Here is a 14,956-nt window from a genome sequence, read left to right as displayed (position 1 = left end):
CACCCTATTGTAGGTCCTCAGATCTCAGGTCCAGCAGACAAGATCCACACAGGTCGACAAAAACCAACAATAGTCATTAAGAACACCCAGTTATCCCTACATATCCCTGGGGACTTGATTCCAGGGTTTTTTGCAAATACCAACATCTATGCATGCTTAAGACTGTTTTATAAAAATTGATGACATTTGCATATAGACTTTGCATATCTTACTGCATACTTTGCTATTATTTTAGTTAGGATAGGAAACAATGGATTTAATTATGACATCTTCATCCATATATACAAGTACAGTTTGCTCCTATCTGCCCCCTAGTTTGTTCTCTTTCTCTCCCCTTCTGTTCACTCTCTTCTTTGTCCAAATAGTTCTGCTTCTGTTTTCATGTCACATAAATCAAGCTTCTAGATATAAAACATGATATTTATGGTTTTTATTGTATTTCTTGTACATGCTAGGCATTTTTTATATTGAGATTATGGCCTCACTGAAGTTGCTCTGGCTAAACTTGAACTCACTGCAGCCTAGGCATCCTTGAATCTGGCATCCTTCTGCCTCAGCTTCCTAAATTACTGACATTACAGGTCTGAGTTATCCGGCTGGGATTTAATTTAAGTTTGAGACAAGGTCCCAAATGATGGGTTCAAGTGATCTCCTGTGCTATAGTTTCTGGTTCTTCTGTATATTTTCAATCATTTTAAAATTACTTTTAATAGTTAGCAAAATATAAATACCATATACATAGCAGTTGTACCATATTGTTTAGGGTGAAAAATCTATACATGTGCAGTATCGAAACATTTCTTCAAATGTTTCCAATCTGTGGTTATTTGAACCTGTGACTGTAGACATTGCAGATATGGAGGGATGACTTGAGAGTAGTGTGTAAGGCAGTTATGACTACTATGGAGAAAAATAAAGCCGGGTAAGGGGATTAGAGTATGCTCTGTGTTCTAGTTTAAATAGGGCATTTGAAGGCTGGAGTTTGTTGAATGAATAGAAGATCACTAAATCTTCATATCTATATGCATTTCCCAAATGTGGTCCATTTTGCCTATTTAAGAGCTTGAAAATTGTAGCCCTTTTCTTCATCCTCACATTTCAACCTCCTTGGATTGTATCTGTTGTGTGTGACGTACATAGCCAGCCTGCTCTTCATATTAGCTCTTGTGGAGAGATTCTAGCAGCCAGATATGACAGAATTTCTCCTATAGTCAGAATTCTTTAATTCTCTCTTGTCTATGAGTGTGTCTTTCATTCGGGAAGTCAATGATCAAGGCGGGGTAGAAGCCCTGGGCTGGGATTAAAATAATTTCTAGGGGTTGGGGATTTAGCTCAGTGTTAGAGCGCTTGCCTAGGAAGCGCAAGGCCCTGGGTTCAGTCCCCAGCTCTGAAAAAAAAAAAAAACCTAAAATAATTTCTACTATACTTGATCAAAGAGGTAAAACTCTGCTAAAACTGTCTCTCCTTTTCTTAAAACATGTATATGACTCCCAACTCAATTAAAAAGTCCAGTCCTCACACAGACAAGTGTGCGATTTGGTCTCTATTTCCCCACTGAGCTTTCTCCCTGTTCTCTATCCCTCCTCTGGAAACAGGCCAAATCCACTTGCACCACCCTCTTTTGCTCCCTCTGTCTACAGGACTCTTTCCCTATTTGAGTAGTTAATTCTGATTGCTCTGCTCAGAGGGCTCTTCCTTGAGTTGATTTCCCTGAATCTGATCTGCAATTGACATATTAATACTATGCTGAGGAAATTTTAATAATGATTATGTGAATCTGGAATCATGGTGTATAAAGTTGGCATCTTAATTTGGGGGTTCTGACTTCTTGGCGAATACCAGGTCAGCCACAGTTTCATAGCAAGACCTTGTCTCAAAACAATAAACTCTTTTTTTTAACTAGAAGAATCATTTATTTCTGCTCCGTTCATACACCACATTGTCCAGGTAACAAGTCCCCCATGTGCATCTGAAGTAGCGGAGTACCACACACAACGTTTCAAGGCAAAGCACCACTGCAGAACTGGCCAGTCATCCAAATATCTCAGCTTTCACCATATACTTCTCGATTTGCATTAATTTCTGAAAGTCAGAAATATCATGTCTAAAAACTGATGATGGGTTTGTAAAAAAAATAATCATTTTATTCCATACCAAAGTTTTAGGAGGAGTATATTTTCTTTAAGAAATAAAAAACTAAGAAAAAATGCCAATTAACACAGCTGGTACACTGGGATAGGTCAGGAAAAATACTGTAGTGCACTTGACACCACGACTTCCAGGCCTAGCTTTGGGTGTCACTCACTCATGCAATGGTTATGCCACTCTCCAGTCTTTTCCACATTACACAAAGGAGTGGTTCAGCCTTTACAACTTTATTAACAGGAGCAAAGCCGTGATTCACTGATTTCTTCTCCAAAGGTACTAGCCCATCAGGTACCCCGGCAATTTCATTCTCATGAATACTCTAGCCATGAAGAAACTCAGTAGAATACAGATGAAGCCAATGAGAAGAAGAAGAAACCTATTGAGTTTTGGTGTATTTGGTGCATTGGATCAGTCCAGAATTATGAAACCTAAACCTCCCATTGTAAACAGAAAGCTAGATGCAAGTCCTTCCATAATATACTGTCCGTTTACTCTGTAAGCCAAGAAAGCTACTGATCTCTGATACCCATGTTCATCGGTCATTGAGCCAACACTTGGAGGTTCAATGATAACATCATAGATTATTCCTCCGGTAATGAGGAAGTAAGATGCCACCACCAGGGTGTGCACTGTCATAGCTGATGGCATGTGCACCCAGGGTGGTTTTCTTAAGCTTCAGGTTGGTGCATTAGAACACTAAAAACAGGACTTGGTACAGAGTTTCCATGTCCCCGGCGGTAGGGCCAGCCTTCTGGCCTCCAGCCTCCCACACCGCCCAGAAACCAACAATAAACTCTTAAAAGAACAGTTAAGTCTTCCTCAACACAGGATGCCATTTCATTCCTTTTGGTAATGCTTTGTAGTTCTTACTCTACAGGTCCTTCGTGTCCTTGATTAAATTCATTTCTGAGTATTTTTTTTTTATTTTTATTTCTGTGTGTGAGTATTTTGCCTGCACGTATGAATGTATATTGCATGAGTGCCTGGTGCTCACGGAGGCCAGAAGAGGGTATCAGATTCCCTGGAACTGGAGTTACAAGTGGTTGTGAGCTGCCATATGGTTGCTGGGAATTGAACCCAGGTCCTCTGGAACAGCAGCCAGTGCTTGTAACCACTGATCCATCTCTCTAGCCCCAACTATTTTATTCTTTAGTTGTGGTTGTGCATAAAATTGTTTTCTTAATTCTCATTCATTAGAAGCATAGAAAAGGTAAGTGTGTGTGTGTGTGTGTGTGTGTGTGTGTGTGTGTGTGTGTGTGTATCTTGAGCTAGTATCTTTACTGAATTTGTTTATATGCTCTATATAGCTTTCTTAGGAATTCTTTGGGAGTTTCACTTATGAAACTCTATAAACAATGTCACTTATAGAGACAATTTACTTCTTCCTTTCCACTTTAGTTTCCTATGGCTGTAATACTAAAAAGCCATAGCTTAGGAAGCTGGAAGAGCAAAGCTTTTTTTTTTCATAATTCTGAAGCCTGAGATCCAAGGTGCTAGAAGGGATCATTTCTTCTTATGTCTTATATAGCTTCACCTCTTTTTGTATATCCACAGCATCTATTCTGCTGAGGATATGAATCATATTAGACAGAGGACGTTATGGGATTTTGATTCATATCATCAAAGATTTTGGCCCATCACAGGGGAGGTATGATGGAGTTCATGTATGACCATGGCTTCATATGTGGCACCCAGAAGTGGGTCTGCTGGAAGAAGTAAGTCTCTGGGTACAGGTCTCAACCTTATATTGCCCTATGTCTGTATTTTCTGCTTTGCCATTCCTTCCCTGCTGTGGCGGACTGAAATTTCTGAAATATGAGTGAAGATAAGCTCTTCCTCCCTTAAGTCCACCCTGTGAATTACAGGTCCTTGACACTTGTTATCAAGGAGGAATGTGCAGAAGACTTTGGAGCTGTGGGCTAGAGACGCCTACAGAGCTATAAGCAGAGAGTAACAGCCCATCTTGGTTGAAGAAGAAAAAGACCACAATGTTTATACAAATGTTGATAGCAAGTATTGTTCTCATGAGGGTTAAAATTGGACTGAGGAAAGGCTCAGGGCTACGCTGGGATTGCAAACACCCAATGTAGTTGCCAGCAGCTAATAAAGACTTTCTATTGGCTTAAACCCATGGCCAAACATTCTTTTCTGCTGTGTACCCCACAATAGGATTTGATCAGTACAGATTGTATATATATGGACATATCACACTAAATTTAGGTAAAGTTCATACATGCTAATGAAAAAGCTATTGTTGTAGGCATAACAGCACAAACTGTCAATCTCAGCACTTGAGAGGCAGAGGCAGGCAGATCTCTGAGTGTAAGGCAAGCCTGGTCTACATAGTGAGTTTCAGGCCAACCAGAGCTTCATAGTGAGATTCCTTATTTATAAAAATGTTCTTAAAAAGCTATATGTTGGAGCTGGAGAGAAGGCTCAGCGGTTAAGAGCACTGACTGCTCTTCTAGAGGTCCTGAGTTCAATTCCCAGCAACCACATGGTGGCTCACAACCATCTGTAATGAGATCTGATGCCCTCTTCTGGTGTGTCTGAGGACAGCGACAAAGTAAACACATACATGAAATAAATAAATGAATCTTTTTAAAAAAGTTTTCTTTATTTTTATGAAGAAGACATGGAGGTTTTTATAGGGATGACAGTCAACTTACATATTATTACAGGAAATATGGACATTTAAACAATATTCTCTGCAATTTATGAGCATTGAACATTTATGTCTTTTTCAATTTCTTTCATTAGTGTTTTATAGTTTTAAGTGTATAATCTGTCCAATTTTCTTTTTAAATTTATATCTATGTATTTTGATGTTTAAACTTTTAAAAATATATATATATATTAATTTTACATTTATGCATTTATGTTTGCCTATATACATATGTGTCACACATGTGCTAGCAGAGGGTGTTAGACTTCTTGGGAGCAGAGTTACAAATGGTTGAGCAACCATGCCAGTGCTGGAAATTGAACCTGGGTCCCTTGCAAGAGCAACATGTACTCTAAACCACAGAGCCATCTCTTTAACTCCCCTACCTTATATTTTGAGACTGGTCTTTCACTGAACCTGGAGCTTGTTGATTTTACTATTTAGAATGGCTGGCAAGTAAGCTGCTGGTCTTCTCTGTTCCCAGCACTGGGATTACTGGTGCTGCTGCAATGTCAGTGTTGTTGTTTTGAGACATGGTTTCTCTGTGTGGCTATGGCTGTCCTGGAACTCACTCTGTAGACCAGGCTGGCCTTGAACTCAGAGATCCATCTGCCTCTGCCTCCTGAGTGCTAGGATTAAGGCATGAGCCACCACCACCCAATGCCATTTCCATATTTTTATGCCAATGATGGAGATCTGAACACAGGTCCTTATGCTTGGAGTGGCAAGCACCTTAGTGAGTTGTCTCCCCATCCCCAACTTGTTTTATGTTATTTAAGAATTTTGTATAAATATTTTTCAGAGATCCTGCTTTGTAGATATTTTTGGGTAATGTCTTTGTTCACCTTACGTATGAAGTGACATTGGTTTCATGATGTTAGGAAGACGTGCCTTCAGATCTTTTTGTAATCTTTTCCCTTTTGTTAAAAAAATTAGTTCTTTGGGAATTTCAAAGTGTGAGTTTTGTCTGTTTTCACCTCTCCCCCAACTCCTTCCAGATCGCCCACCTTTCTCTATGCACCCAACTTTGTGTCCTTTTTTTTCTCTTCAGCCATCAGGTCCAATTTGTCCTCATATTTTCATAGGAGTCTGGTCAGTGGATCAGTAGCTGCACTCTTAAAGAAAACTTACTGTCCCTCTCCCAGCAGCTCTCAATTGTCCGTAGTTCCTTGGCTAAAGGTGGACTAAATATTCATCTCTCCTCTCCATGCTGGGATTTTTTTCTGGCTAGAGCTCGCACAAGGTTTGTGCATGCTGTCATAACTGCTGTGAGTTTGTGTGTGCAGTTGCCCTCTAGTGTCGGGAGGATACAGTTTCCTTGGAGTCCCACAGCATCCTCAGCTCTCACAGCCTTTCTGCCCCATCTTCCACACAGATGCCTGAGAATTGTGAGGAGGTCTTCAGTAGAGATGTTGCTTTTAGGGTTGAGTATCCCGCAGGCCCTTATGCTCTACACCTTGGCCAGTTGTGGGTCTTCATGTTAGTCCTCATCTCTTGCTAATAGATGCTTCAAATTTCTTTCTCTTTTGAATCATTCACTTTCGAGCCCAAGAGTGTTTGTAAAGGTCAAAGGGGCAGTCAAGTGTTCGTCCTCTCCTTCCACCATGTGGTCCCTGAGGATCGAATAGGTCTGCAGCCTAGATAGTAGGTGTTTTTACTCTCTGAGCTATCTTGCCAGTTATGGTATGAATTCATATTTGAAAGTTTGATACAATTCAGCTATAAACTCCCCTTGCCCTGGGCTTTATGGGGAAGTGGGAGTTTTATAATTATTACTTTGATCTATGCTATTTGTCTGTTCTTGCTATTTTTCTTCCTATTGCACTTTAAGAAGTTGTATTTTTCTTCAGGGATTCATCAATATCTTTCATATTATCATATTTCCATGTAATTGTCTATAAGGTTCTTTTTTCTCCAGCTCGATTTTGGATAAAAAATTATATCTACTTATTTATTTGTATTTGTATGTACCCTGGTACATGTGTGGAGTTCAGGGGACAAAGTAAGGGAGTTATTTTTCTCCTTCTTCCATGTATGGTTCAGGGATTGGCCTCAAGCTGTCAGACTTGGCTGCAAGCACCTTTGCATGCTGACCCATCTCAACTGGCCCTCCTGTTGGATTTCATACATTTCAGGTTTGCTAGTCTAGTAAAGCATTTATCATTTCAAAACCACCCCTTTTCTCTTTTATACTTTATTTCTGTTCTAGTCTTTATATTTACAGCTTTTGGTCAAATGTGTCTGATGGACTGTAGCTTTCATAGTCAACATTTCTTTTTGGTTTCTCTTCATACTTTCTATCATTTAAATTTATATTAACACACAGAACGTTTTTTCTTTCAACTTTTGCTCATGTTTTCCTTTAGCTATCTGAGCACATTTGGGCCAACCATGTTAAAGTATTTACTTGGTAAACCTAATTCTTCGTATTTTCCAAGGATGGCTTTACTGATTTATTTGGTTCTTTTTTTTTTTTTTTTTTTTCCGAGCTGGGGACCGAACCCAGGGCCTTGTGCTCGCTAGGGCAAGCGCCTACCGCTGAGCTAAATCCCCAACCCCTGCCCCTTTTTTTAAAAGACTGGTTTTTTATTTATGTGTCTGTGTATGTCTCTGTATGAGTATGTGCATTTGTGTGTGGGTGCCCATGTGGACCAAACTAGGGCATTTGATTACTTGGCGCTAGAGTTAGAGGCAGTTGTGAGCTATTTGCTATGGTTGCTGGGAACTAATCTCAGGCCCCCCTAGAGCAGCAAGTAATGTAAAATACTAAAGCCATCTCCTGCCTCCTTCTTTTGTTCCTTTAGCTGAACTACTTTTTCGTGTTATTTTTGTGGCAAACCTTACATTCAGATGGAGACTGAGGTGAAGGATCCAAAGATTGAAGGCAGCCCAGGCTTCCTAAGTTCAAGACCAAAGGAGAATGCATTTGAATGTCCTACTGTGTTAATGCTGCAAATTATAGTTGCTCTTCCCTTCGCCCTGACTTTGCTGTTTTTGAAAGCCTTAATAATGTGTTTGTTAGGTGACTTTTCCAGACTAATTTTGTGAACACTGTATTCGTTATGTGTGCTCACTGAAGTCTCCGTTTCTTAGTTGGTGTTTTCATAGAGATTTCCTAAACATAAGGAGCCAAAAAACACATGCACTCCTCCCCCACAAAACCCTTCAGCAAACCAAAACCAAATTTACAAAAACAAGTCAAAAGTAATAGCAAAACTTATCTTCTTATTTTTGCAAAAACTGATCTATTTTAGGGTACTGTTGCCTTAAGAATCGCTATTGGTGATGGCTGGGGGTCTGCTCAGTTCTTTTCTGAGCACATTTTTTAAATTCTGCCATTTATGTTTTTTTCTTTTGAATATTCCAATTTCTCAAAGAAACCCACCCTCAGCTTTGCTCCCAAGACTTTAAATGGTCCAGTTTACATTTTGGCTCAATTTTTTTTTTTTTTTAAAGAACATCCCATTCAACACTGGCTTTATTACTGGGCGGGGGCAACAGATCCTTGGCACTGATTGGGCTGAAAGCTCAGCTTTCACCAGGCAGAGCGGGCACACTAGCGAGTGCAGCAAGTAGGCGTGTATATATGTCAACCCCACATAGAAACACAGCCTCGTGCAGTCGTTCGTTATGGTCATGTAGTAACATGTAGTAACATGTGCGGTTCATGGGCGAGAAGTCCAGAGCTGGGATCCCTACCGCTCGGATATAACGGCTGTCAGTGGCAGCAGGAAAGATCTCCGGCTCCAGAGTAAGGTTCATTTCCTTGCAGGCCCCGCTGAAAGCTGCCCACCAGGGGTCCGTATCATCAGTGGGTGTCATTCGAGGCTCTGTAAACTTCTGAGCAAACTCAAAGGTGACCTCCTCTCCCGCTTCCTGGCACCAGCTCTGCAGCTGCTTCTTGAAGGCCTTCATGCCTACATCTGGCGCCACTCGGAAGTCAAAACAGGCACTCATGGTAGCAGGTAACACATTATAGGCCACACCACCTTCGAGCTTAGTCAGATTCACTGAAGTCACAGCCCCTTCCTTCAGGCGAGGTGGCTCAACCTTTTACTCTAGACGTCTACATATTCTTAGTTTTTCTTACGTTTTGAGGAATCCAATCTCACGTTTTAAATAAAAAAAAAATTCACTTATATTTTGAAATTTTCGTGCATGTATATGATGGGTCTTCTTATTTAAAAATTTTCCTACACTCTATTTTGGTCCTTTTTCTTCTCCCCTGCCTGCATTGTGAGTGAGGTGAGACAGAGATCAGTATCCTCTGGAAGTCCTCCAACATCTAAGTAAGTTAGTTAGAACACACAGAAAGGGTAACTTACCCATAGAGTCTGCTCTGCTTTTTCCCTCCAGAACCAGATGTCAGGCTTCCACATGGAAATGCAGGCTTCTCTTTTCAGGACCACCAATGTACTGGACACCAAGTACAGATTCCAATAAGCTTTCCTATTCGGCTGATGGGTTGTGTGTCAATTTGACAAGCTAGAGTTACCAGAGAAAGGAGCCTCAGTCAAGGAAATGAATGCTGCCATAAGATTCATCTGTAGGGCATTTTCTTAATTAGTGACTGATGGGGGAAGGCCCAGCCCATTGTGGGTGGTGTCATCATTAGACTGGTGATCCTGGGTGCTATAAGAAAGCAGGCTGAGCAAGTGATGGAGAGCAAGCCAGTAAGCAGCCCCCTCCATGGCCTCCGTATCAGCTCTTGCCTCCAGGTTCCTGCCCTGTTTGAATTCCTGGCCTGACTTCCTTCAGTGATGAACACTGATATGGAAGTGTAAGCCAAATAAACCCTTTTCTGCCCAGTTTGACTTTTGGTCATGATGTTTCATCACAGCAATAGTAATCCTAACTAAGAAACCTACCATTTTAAAATTGCCTTTTTAAATCCAACATTTGTTTAGTTGCTGGAACCCCTTTTCTTGGTTCTTAGTGTTTTGACAAGTTGGTTATTAGTTTCTGCTTAGTCTGCAGTGTATCTATGGAGAAATAAGACTTTTGAGGTGTCTCTGCTATTATTTTGATAATAGCCTCCACCACAATTAGTAAGTATGTGGCATAACCTGTGTTTTTGAATACAGCATCCAGACTGGCCTCAAACTTGTGATCTTCCTGCACAACTAACACTTTTTTCAACTTGCTATTAAAAAAAAAAAACTCTGCTTCAGAGGTATCTATGATCTATCTATCTCTATCTATCTATCTATCTATCTATCTATCTATCTATCTATCTATCTATCTATCTATCTATCTATCAATCTATCATCTATCTATTTAATAGTGTACTGCCTGAACCAGACCTTAGAACTGTTAGAAACAGTTTCTCAGGTCTCATTTCAAATCAATGGACACAAAATCCCTGACAGTTCATGACTCCCAACCATTTTGTTTTCACAAGCCCTCTAAGTGATTCTGAACCATTACCCTAGGTAGGCAGCCGATGCTTGTATACATCTACAAAAATAGGATTACTGAGGGGAGAGCGATGCTTGTATACAGCTACAAAAATAGGATTACTGAGGAGAGAGCTACTGCAGGAACTATTTTCCTTCCCAACACCCCTTTCACCAGATGTTCCCAACTAGCTTCCAGATTGCATCAGCCTAGCATTAGCCAGCCCTGGTGTTCACACTCAGTCGGCTTGCTGCAAGGAGGGCGGGGCCTCATGTGGATATCTGGAGGAGGGGGCCTGCCAGGCTTAGCCAGGGTGGGTGTTCTATGCTGTAGAGCTGCGGGTACTGGTAGGATGACCAAGCAAGTAGTTGGCTTGGGGACTGTAGCTTTTCTTGTGTGTCACTTCTCTTTTAGAACCGCGAGTTTGGAGGATCGCCTTAGTATTAGATTTTCTCCATTTTTTTTTTCCAATTACGGGGAAAAATCAGAGGGGAAACTCTGGGGCCTGTGGCAGTGACGTTCTATCATTGGTCAGTGGCGAGGGCGCATGCGAACAAGTGACAAAGACGTCATTGCAGCTGGAGGAGACTTTGGGGAGGAAGGTGTGAGAGCGCAACCTGGTGGGGAGTTCATGCCAGCAGTGCAGACTGCTTAGAGCCCGCCCAGGAGAACAGAAAGGGAGGAGCTTAGAGCCCGCCCAGGAGAACAGAAAGGGAGGAGCTTAGAGCCCGCCCAGGAGAACAGAAAGGGAGGAGTCTTGGACGCCAGGAAAAAAGCTGGGACTGGGCCAGGGAGAGGTGAGCCCTCTGTCCAAGCGGCCATAGAGCTACCCGAAGGCGACCAGGCAAGTGGCCACCAGGGGGTGACCATGTCTGCAAAAGACTCCAAGTGGGCTCCACGCAGTCTGCACCATAGATTTTGAAAGCGCTTGTTTTTATATCCTATTTTTCTTGTCCTGACATATGAGAGCAAATGGATACTGGGTGACTTGCCTTTGTCAGAGCAGAACTCAAAGAAGAACTGATAGAAAACAGACATATGATTAAGACTCTTGACTGAAAGATGAGACTGGCTAAATAAGTCAACAGCTGGAGGATAATTCATAAATGACAATGTTTGGATCTTTAGTTTTGAACTTCACAGAGAAGAAAATGTAAATGTCCCCTAGGCAATGCTATGCCTCCAAAATTTTTACATTGCTGCAATCAGAGCACACACATAACCCTGTATCCTTAGTTACAGCATAATAATTTTTCCTTGTTATAGAATGTCCACAGCTTTCATCCCTAGGGTAATAGTTGTAGACAGCTGTGCTTTTTAACCCTTTTACTTTTGTTGGATGCAAAGACTGCTTCCCCAGTATTGGATCAGAGAAAAAAAGGTCCCACAAGGGATAATTTTGTGTTTAGAATGTTTGTTTCTCAGGAGGGGACCCAGATAAATGGTCATTGATTCTGAAGCAGATTCTCTGGGAAAAATACCACGAGCATCTTTTTTAGGCTTTTGTCAACCCGCTTTCCCAAAAGGGATTATACTGGTTGACATCAGAGGTCAAATCAGAAACTGATTCTGGTGACGCTGGGTCTTGTCTGTCTCCAAGCTGGGTTTAATTTTCCTGCCCTGCTGCTCAGCTCAACTTTATTATTAGTCTTGACCTTTGGGGCAAGGCAAACACACACCAAAGGTTCAGGGACAACTTTAGCAACTGCGACAGCTGACATGAGCCACTGCAGCTCATGTTTCAGGCTTGAGCAAATGGCTTGGATGAATTTGCCTCACTGAGAGGGAATCTGAGATGAGGAACAGGTTTGGGAGGGAGCAGATGAGATCAGTTTTAAATATGTTTAGTTCTAAGTGCCTTTGGGACATCTAAGGGGAGGTAGCTAGGAGACAGGAGTACATATGGATAAACAACAGCTTGCCCTTCTCTGAACTCCCAGGGCCCCCTGTCTGCATCTCTGTGGCTTATGTTGCCTGTTACCTTGCAGTGTGCCCCAGGAGCTGCTCCTTCAGGCTGGGATGAAGGCCTTTGTGTGTGTGTTGTGTGTGTGTGTGTGTGTGTGTGTGTGTGTGTGTGTGTGTGTGTGTATTTCCTTTTCAGGGTCCAGCACAATACTTTCCATCTTGAAAGCATTATCCAATTCCTGTTGTTGGGGCTCTGACTTGAGAGGAAAAGCTTAGGGAGTTTGACAGAGTTCCAGGAAGGCTTCCTGTAAGAGGTGGCATGATGGTACTGTTAATAATTATAACCATTTGCTGTACCACATGTACCACATGCCAGTCACTGTGTTACCTACATACATCAGCGATGCCACTTCTTGCCAGGTCATCCTTACATCTCCTTGTGTGTGGAGTCCAGTTCTACTCACAGACAGCTCTTGCTAAAGAGCCAAGCAAGGAGTAACTGTGCAGCAGATCTTTCACTTTAGGGCACAGTACTGACCCAAGGCCAGTCCCACTATCTGTGAGTGAGTGGCCCAGCTTTAGTAGATGAGGTGGACCAATCCGATCTGCTCTCCTTGGGAATGTGAAATAAGAGATGCAGAGGGATGTTGCCAGTTAGTTGTGGGGAGCTAAGCTGAGAGGTCCAGTACACCAAGATGCTGGTTGGGTTGGGAGTGCTATGGACTAGGTCAAGTGCCTGTTGAACAGCTAAATGTAGTTGGCCAAGCAAGGACATGGGGCAGTTGTGCAGAGAGAAGCAGGCATGTAACGTGGATGAGCCATATGAACGACAGACCTCTAGAGCAGAGAGGTTCATGCTACAGCTAGACATTTCCTCAAGCTCCAGGTACAATGAGCTCTATTTTGAATTCCTACCCTTGGATTTCTGCTTCCTGATCTTGCTTCATTTGGTTTCTGTTTCTTGCATCCAAAAGAGGCCCAACCCAAGCAACCCTTTCCATAGATTCCATTTAATTTGTGCTTCATCCCCTCAGAGGTGAGTGTTCTTTTCCTCATTTTACAAAGTGGAGAAACTGAGGCTTAATGAGATTAGCTTGACTAAGGGATTATCCAGTCTACCTGTGTCTCTGAATTGATTTCTTAATTTCTTGTTTAAAATTGCTACCAGTATTTTATTTATAAAAAAGTAAAAGAGGATATAGGATTAGTCTCATCTGATCTTACCCGATCCCACTGTCAATCAGCTACTCCAACTCTCCTCTTCATTTTCTAGTTGGACTGCTTTTCCTCTTGATTTTCTGGCGGTTGGCCCCTTCATGTCATTTAAGTCTTGATTGTTACCTCCTCAGAGAGGCCTTTGGTCAACCTCACAACCTCATTGTCTGAAATCTTCTTGATCATTTGTAGAATTAGCTTATTGTCTAGCTCCCTTCAGAAATAGCAACTGAAGTCCTACCTGTATCCTTGGGATCTAAAAGATACTCTATAGAACAACTTAAACTGCTATTTGATGAATGCATAAATGGATAAACTAAAAAAAAGTCCTTCATTAACTCTCTTCTCTCAATGTCTCTCCAGAGGCACCATGAATCACTTCTGTATCTGCCGAGGCATTTTATATAACTCTACAAGTGTGCATATATCTCTCTATAAAGATTAATATGACCACTTTTTAAAAAGGATGGAAATTCTCAACTTGTTTTTATACAATATATAACAGTTTATCAATTACATCTTTGTGTAGCAGAACCGTACTAAAATGATAACACTATAGTATAGAAGTATGTATATATACTGGAAATTATGTAACCAGGTTTTTCTTGGAGGGTGTTATTTCCTCTTATTATTTTAAGAAGAGATGTTGAATAAATATTCTTGACAAATACATATTTCCCCAAATGCTTCCCATACCCATTTGTTGTCTTTTGACTTTCCTTGTCATAGATATGCTGCCCAACTTTATTTAAAGTTATACATGGTCATGTTTTTTGATCCTTTCCTTCATGGAGTCTAGGTGTTCATTTTATGCCTTACAAAGATGTTATTAGCTCCAAATATTAATATTTAAAGTGATTGGCTCAACATTTCTGCTAGTAATTTCATGGTTCCACTTTTGCAGTTTTAAGCTTGGATCTATGTGGATCTTATTTTAGGGTAGAGTTTGGAACAGGCTATAGCTTCTTGCCCTTCAAATGCTAAGTCTCTGCTGTTTCAGTCCAACAGCTACTGAGTAATTCCCTGGATCCATAGAATTGGGTTCTTACCATTGAGGTTTCATATGCGCTCTGTTTATTTCTGTCCTCTGTCTTCTACTCTGTCAACCCGGCTGTCTACACCTATACAAGTACCGTCCTGTTTTAATCGCCATAACTTTATAATACGTTTTCATATTTGGGAGGGCAGTACTTCTTTTTGATTCCTTTCCAGAACATTTATTGTGTATTTCCACATATTCTTCTTCTATGTGAATCTGATTATTCCAAAATACCCACTGAGCTTTTCATATTGAATTTGTCGGTGAATTTGGAGAAGATTTCATCAGCTGTGACAGCATTGAGTCTTCCTAGCCCCGAGGAGGGTCTGGGTTTTGAATTGTTCCTGTGCTTTCTGTTTCTCAACAGCATTTTCAATTTTCCTAGATCAATTTTCCAAGTATTTCTGAATATTTCTGAAATATTTCCGAGTACTTTTGGTTGTTGCTGTGTAGATACTCCCTCAGTATTATTTGTACTCAATATGGAATAGTGATTATTAGTGCATAATTCAAGGCTGTTATTGCTTTGAATATGTTTTCTGCAGATTCCACCATGCTTCCACATTATATGCCCATGCCATCAATGA

At 41.2% G+C, this 14,956-nt stretch overlaps 1 long non-coding RNA gene and 1 pseudogene across 1 annotated transcript in view; one reads left to right on the top strand and one right to left on the bottom strand.

Moving 5' to 3' along the window:
• Positions 1 to 2,358: 2,358 nt before the first annotated feature.
• Positions 2,359 to 2,875, bottom strand: LOC116889062 (annotated as a pseudogene).
• A 9,924-nt stretch (positions 2,876 to 12,799) lies between these two features.
• Positions 12,800 to 14,956, top strand: part of LOC116889378 — a 35,941-nt gene continuing 33,784 nt past the window's right edge. Inside the window, exons 1-2 of the long non-coding RNA XR_004386378.1 lie at positions 12,800 to 13,001; positions 13,090 to 13,151. This is a non-coding gene — a long non-coding RNA (uncharacterized LOC116889378). The remainder of the gene's footprint in view (positions 13,002 to 13,089; positions 13,152 to 14,956) is intronic.

The sequence above is a fragment of the Rattus rattus genome, chromosome X (assembly GCF_011064425.1).
Source record: "Rattus rattus isolate New Zealand chromosome X, Rrattus_CSIRO_v1, whole genome shotgun sequence".
In the NCBI taxonomy this organism is placed as follows: domain Eukaryota; kingdom Metazoa; phylum Chordata; class Mammalia; order Rodentia; family Muridae; genus Rattus; species Rattus rattus.
Note: the sequence above shows the minus strand (reverse complement) of the source record. Positions and strands in the feature narration are given on the sequence as shown.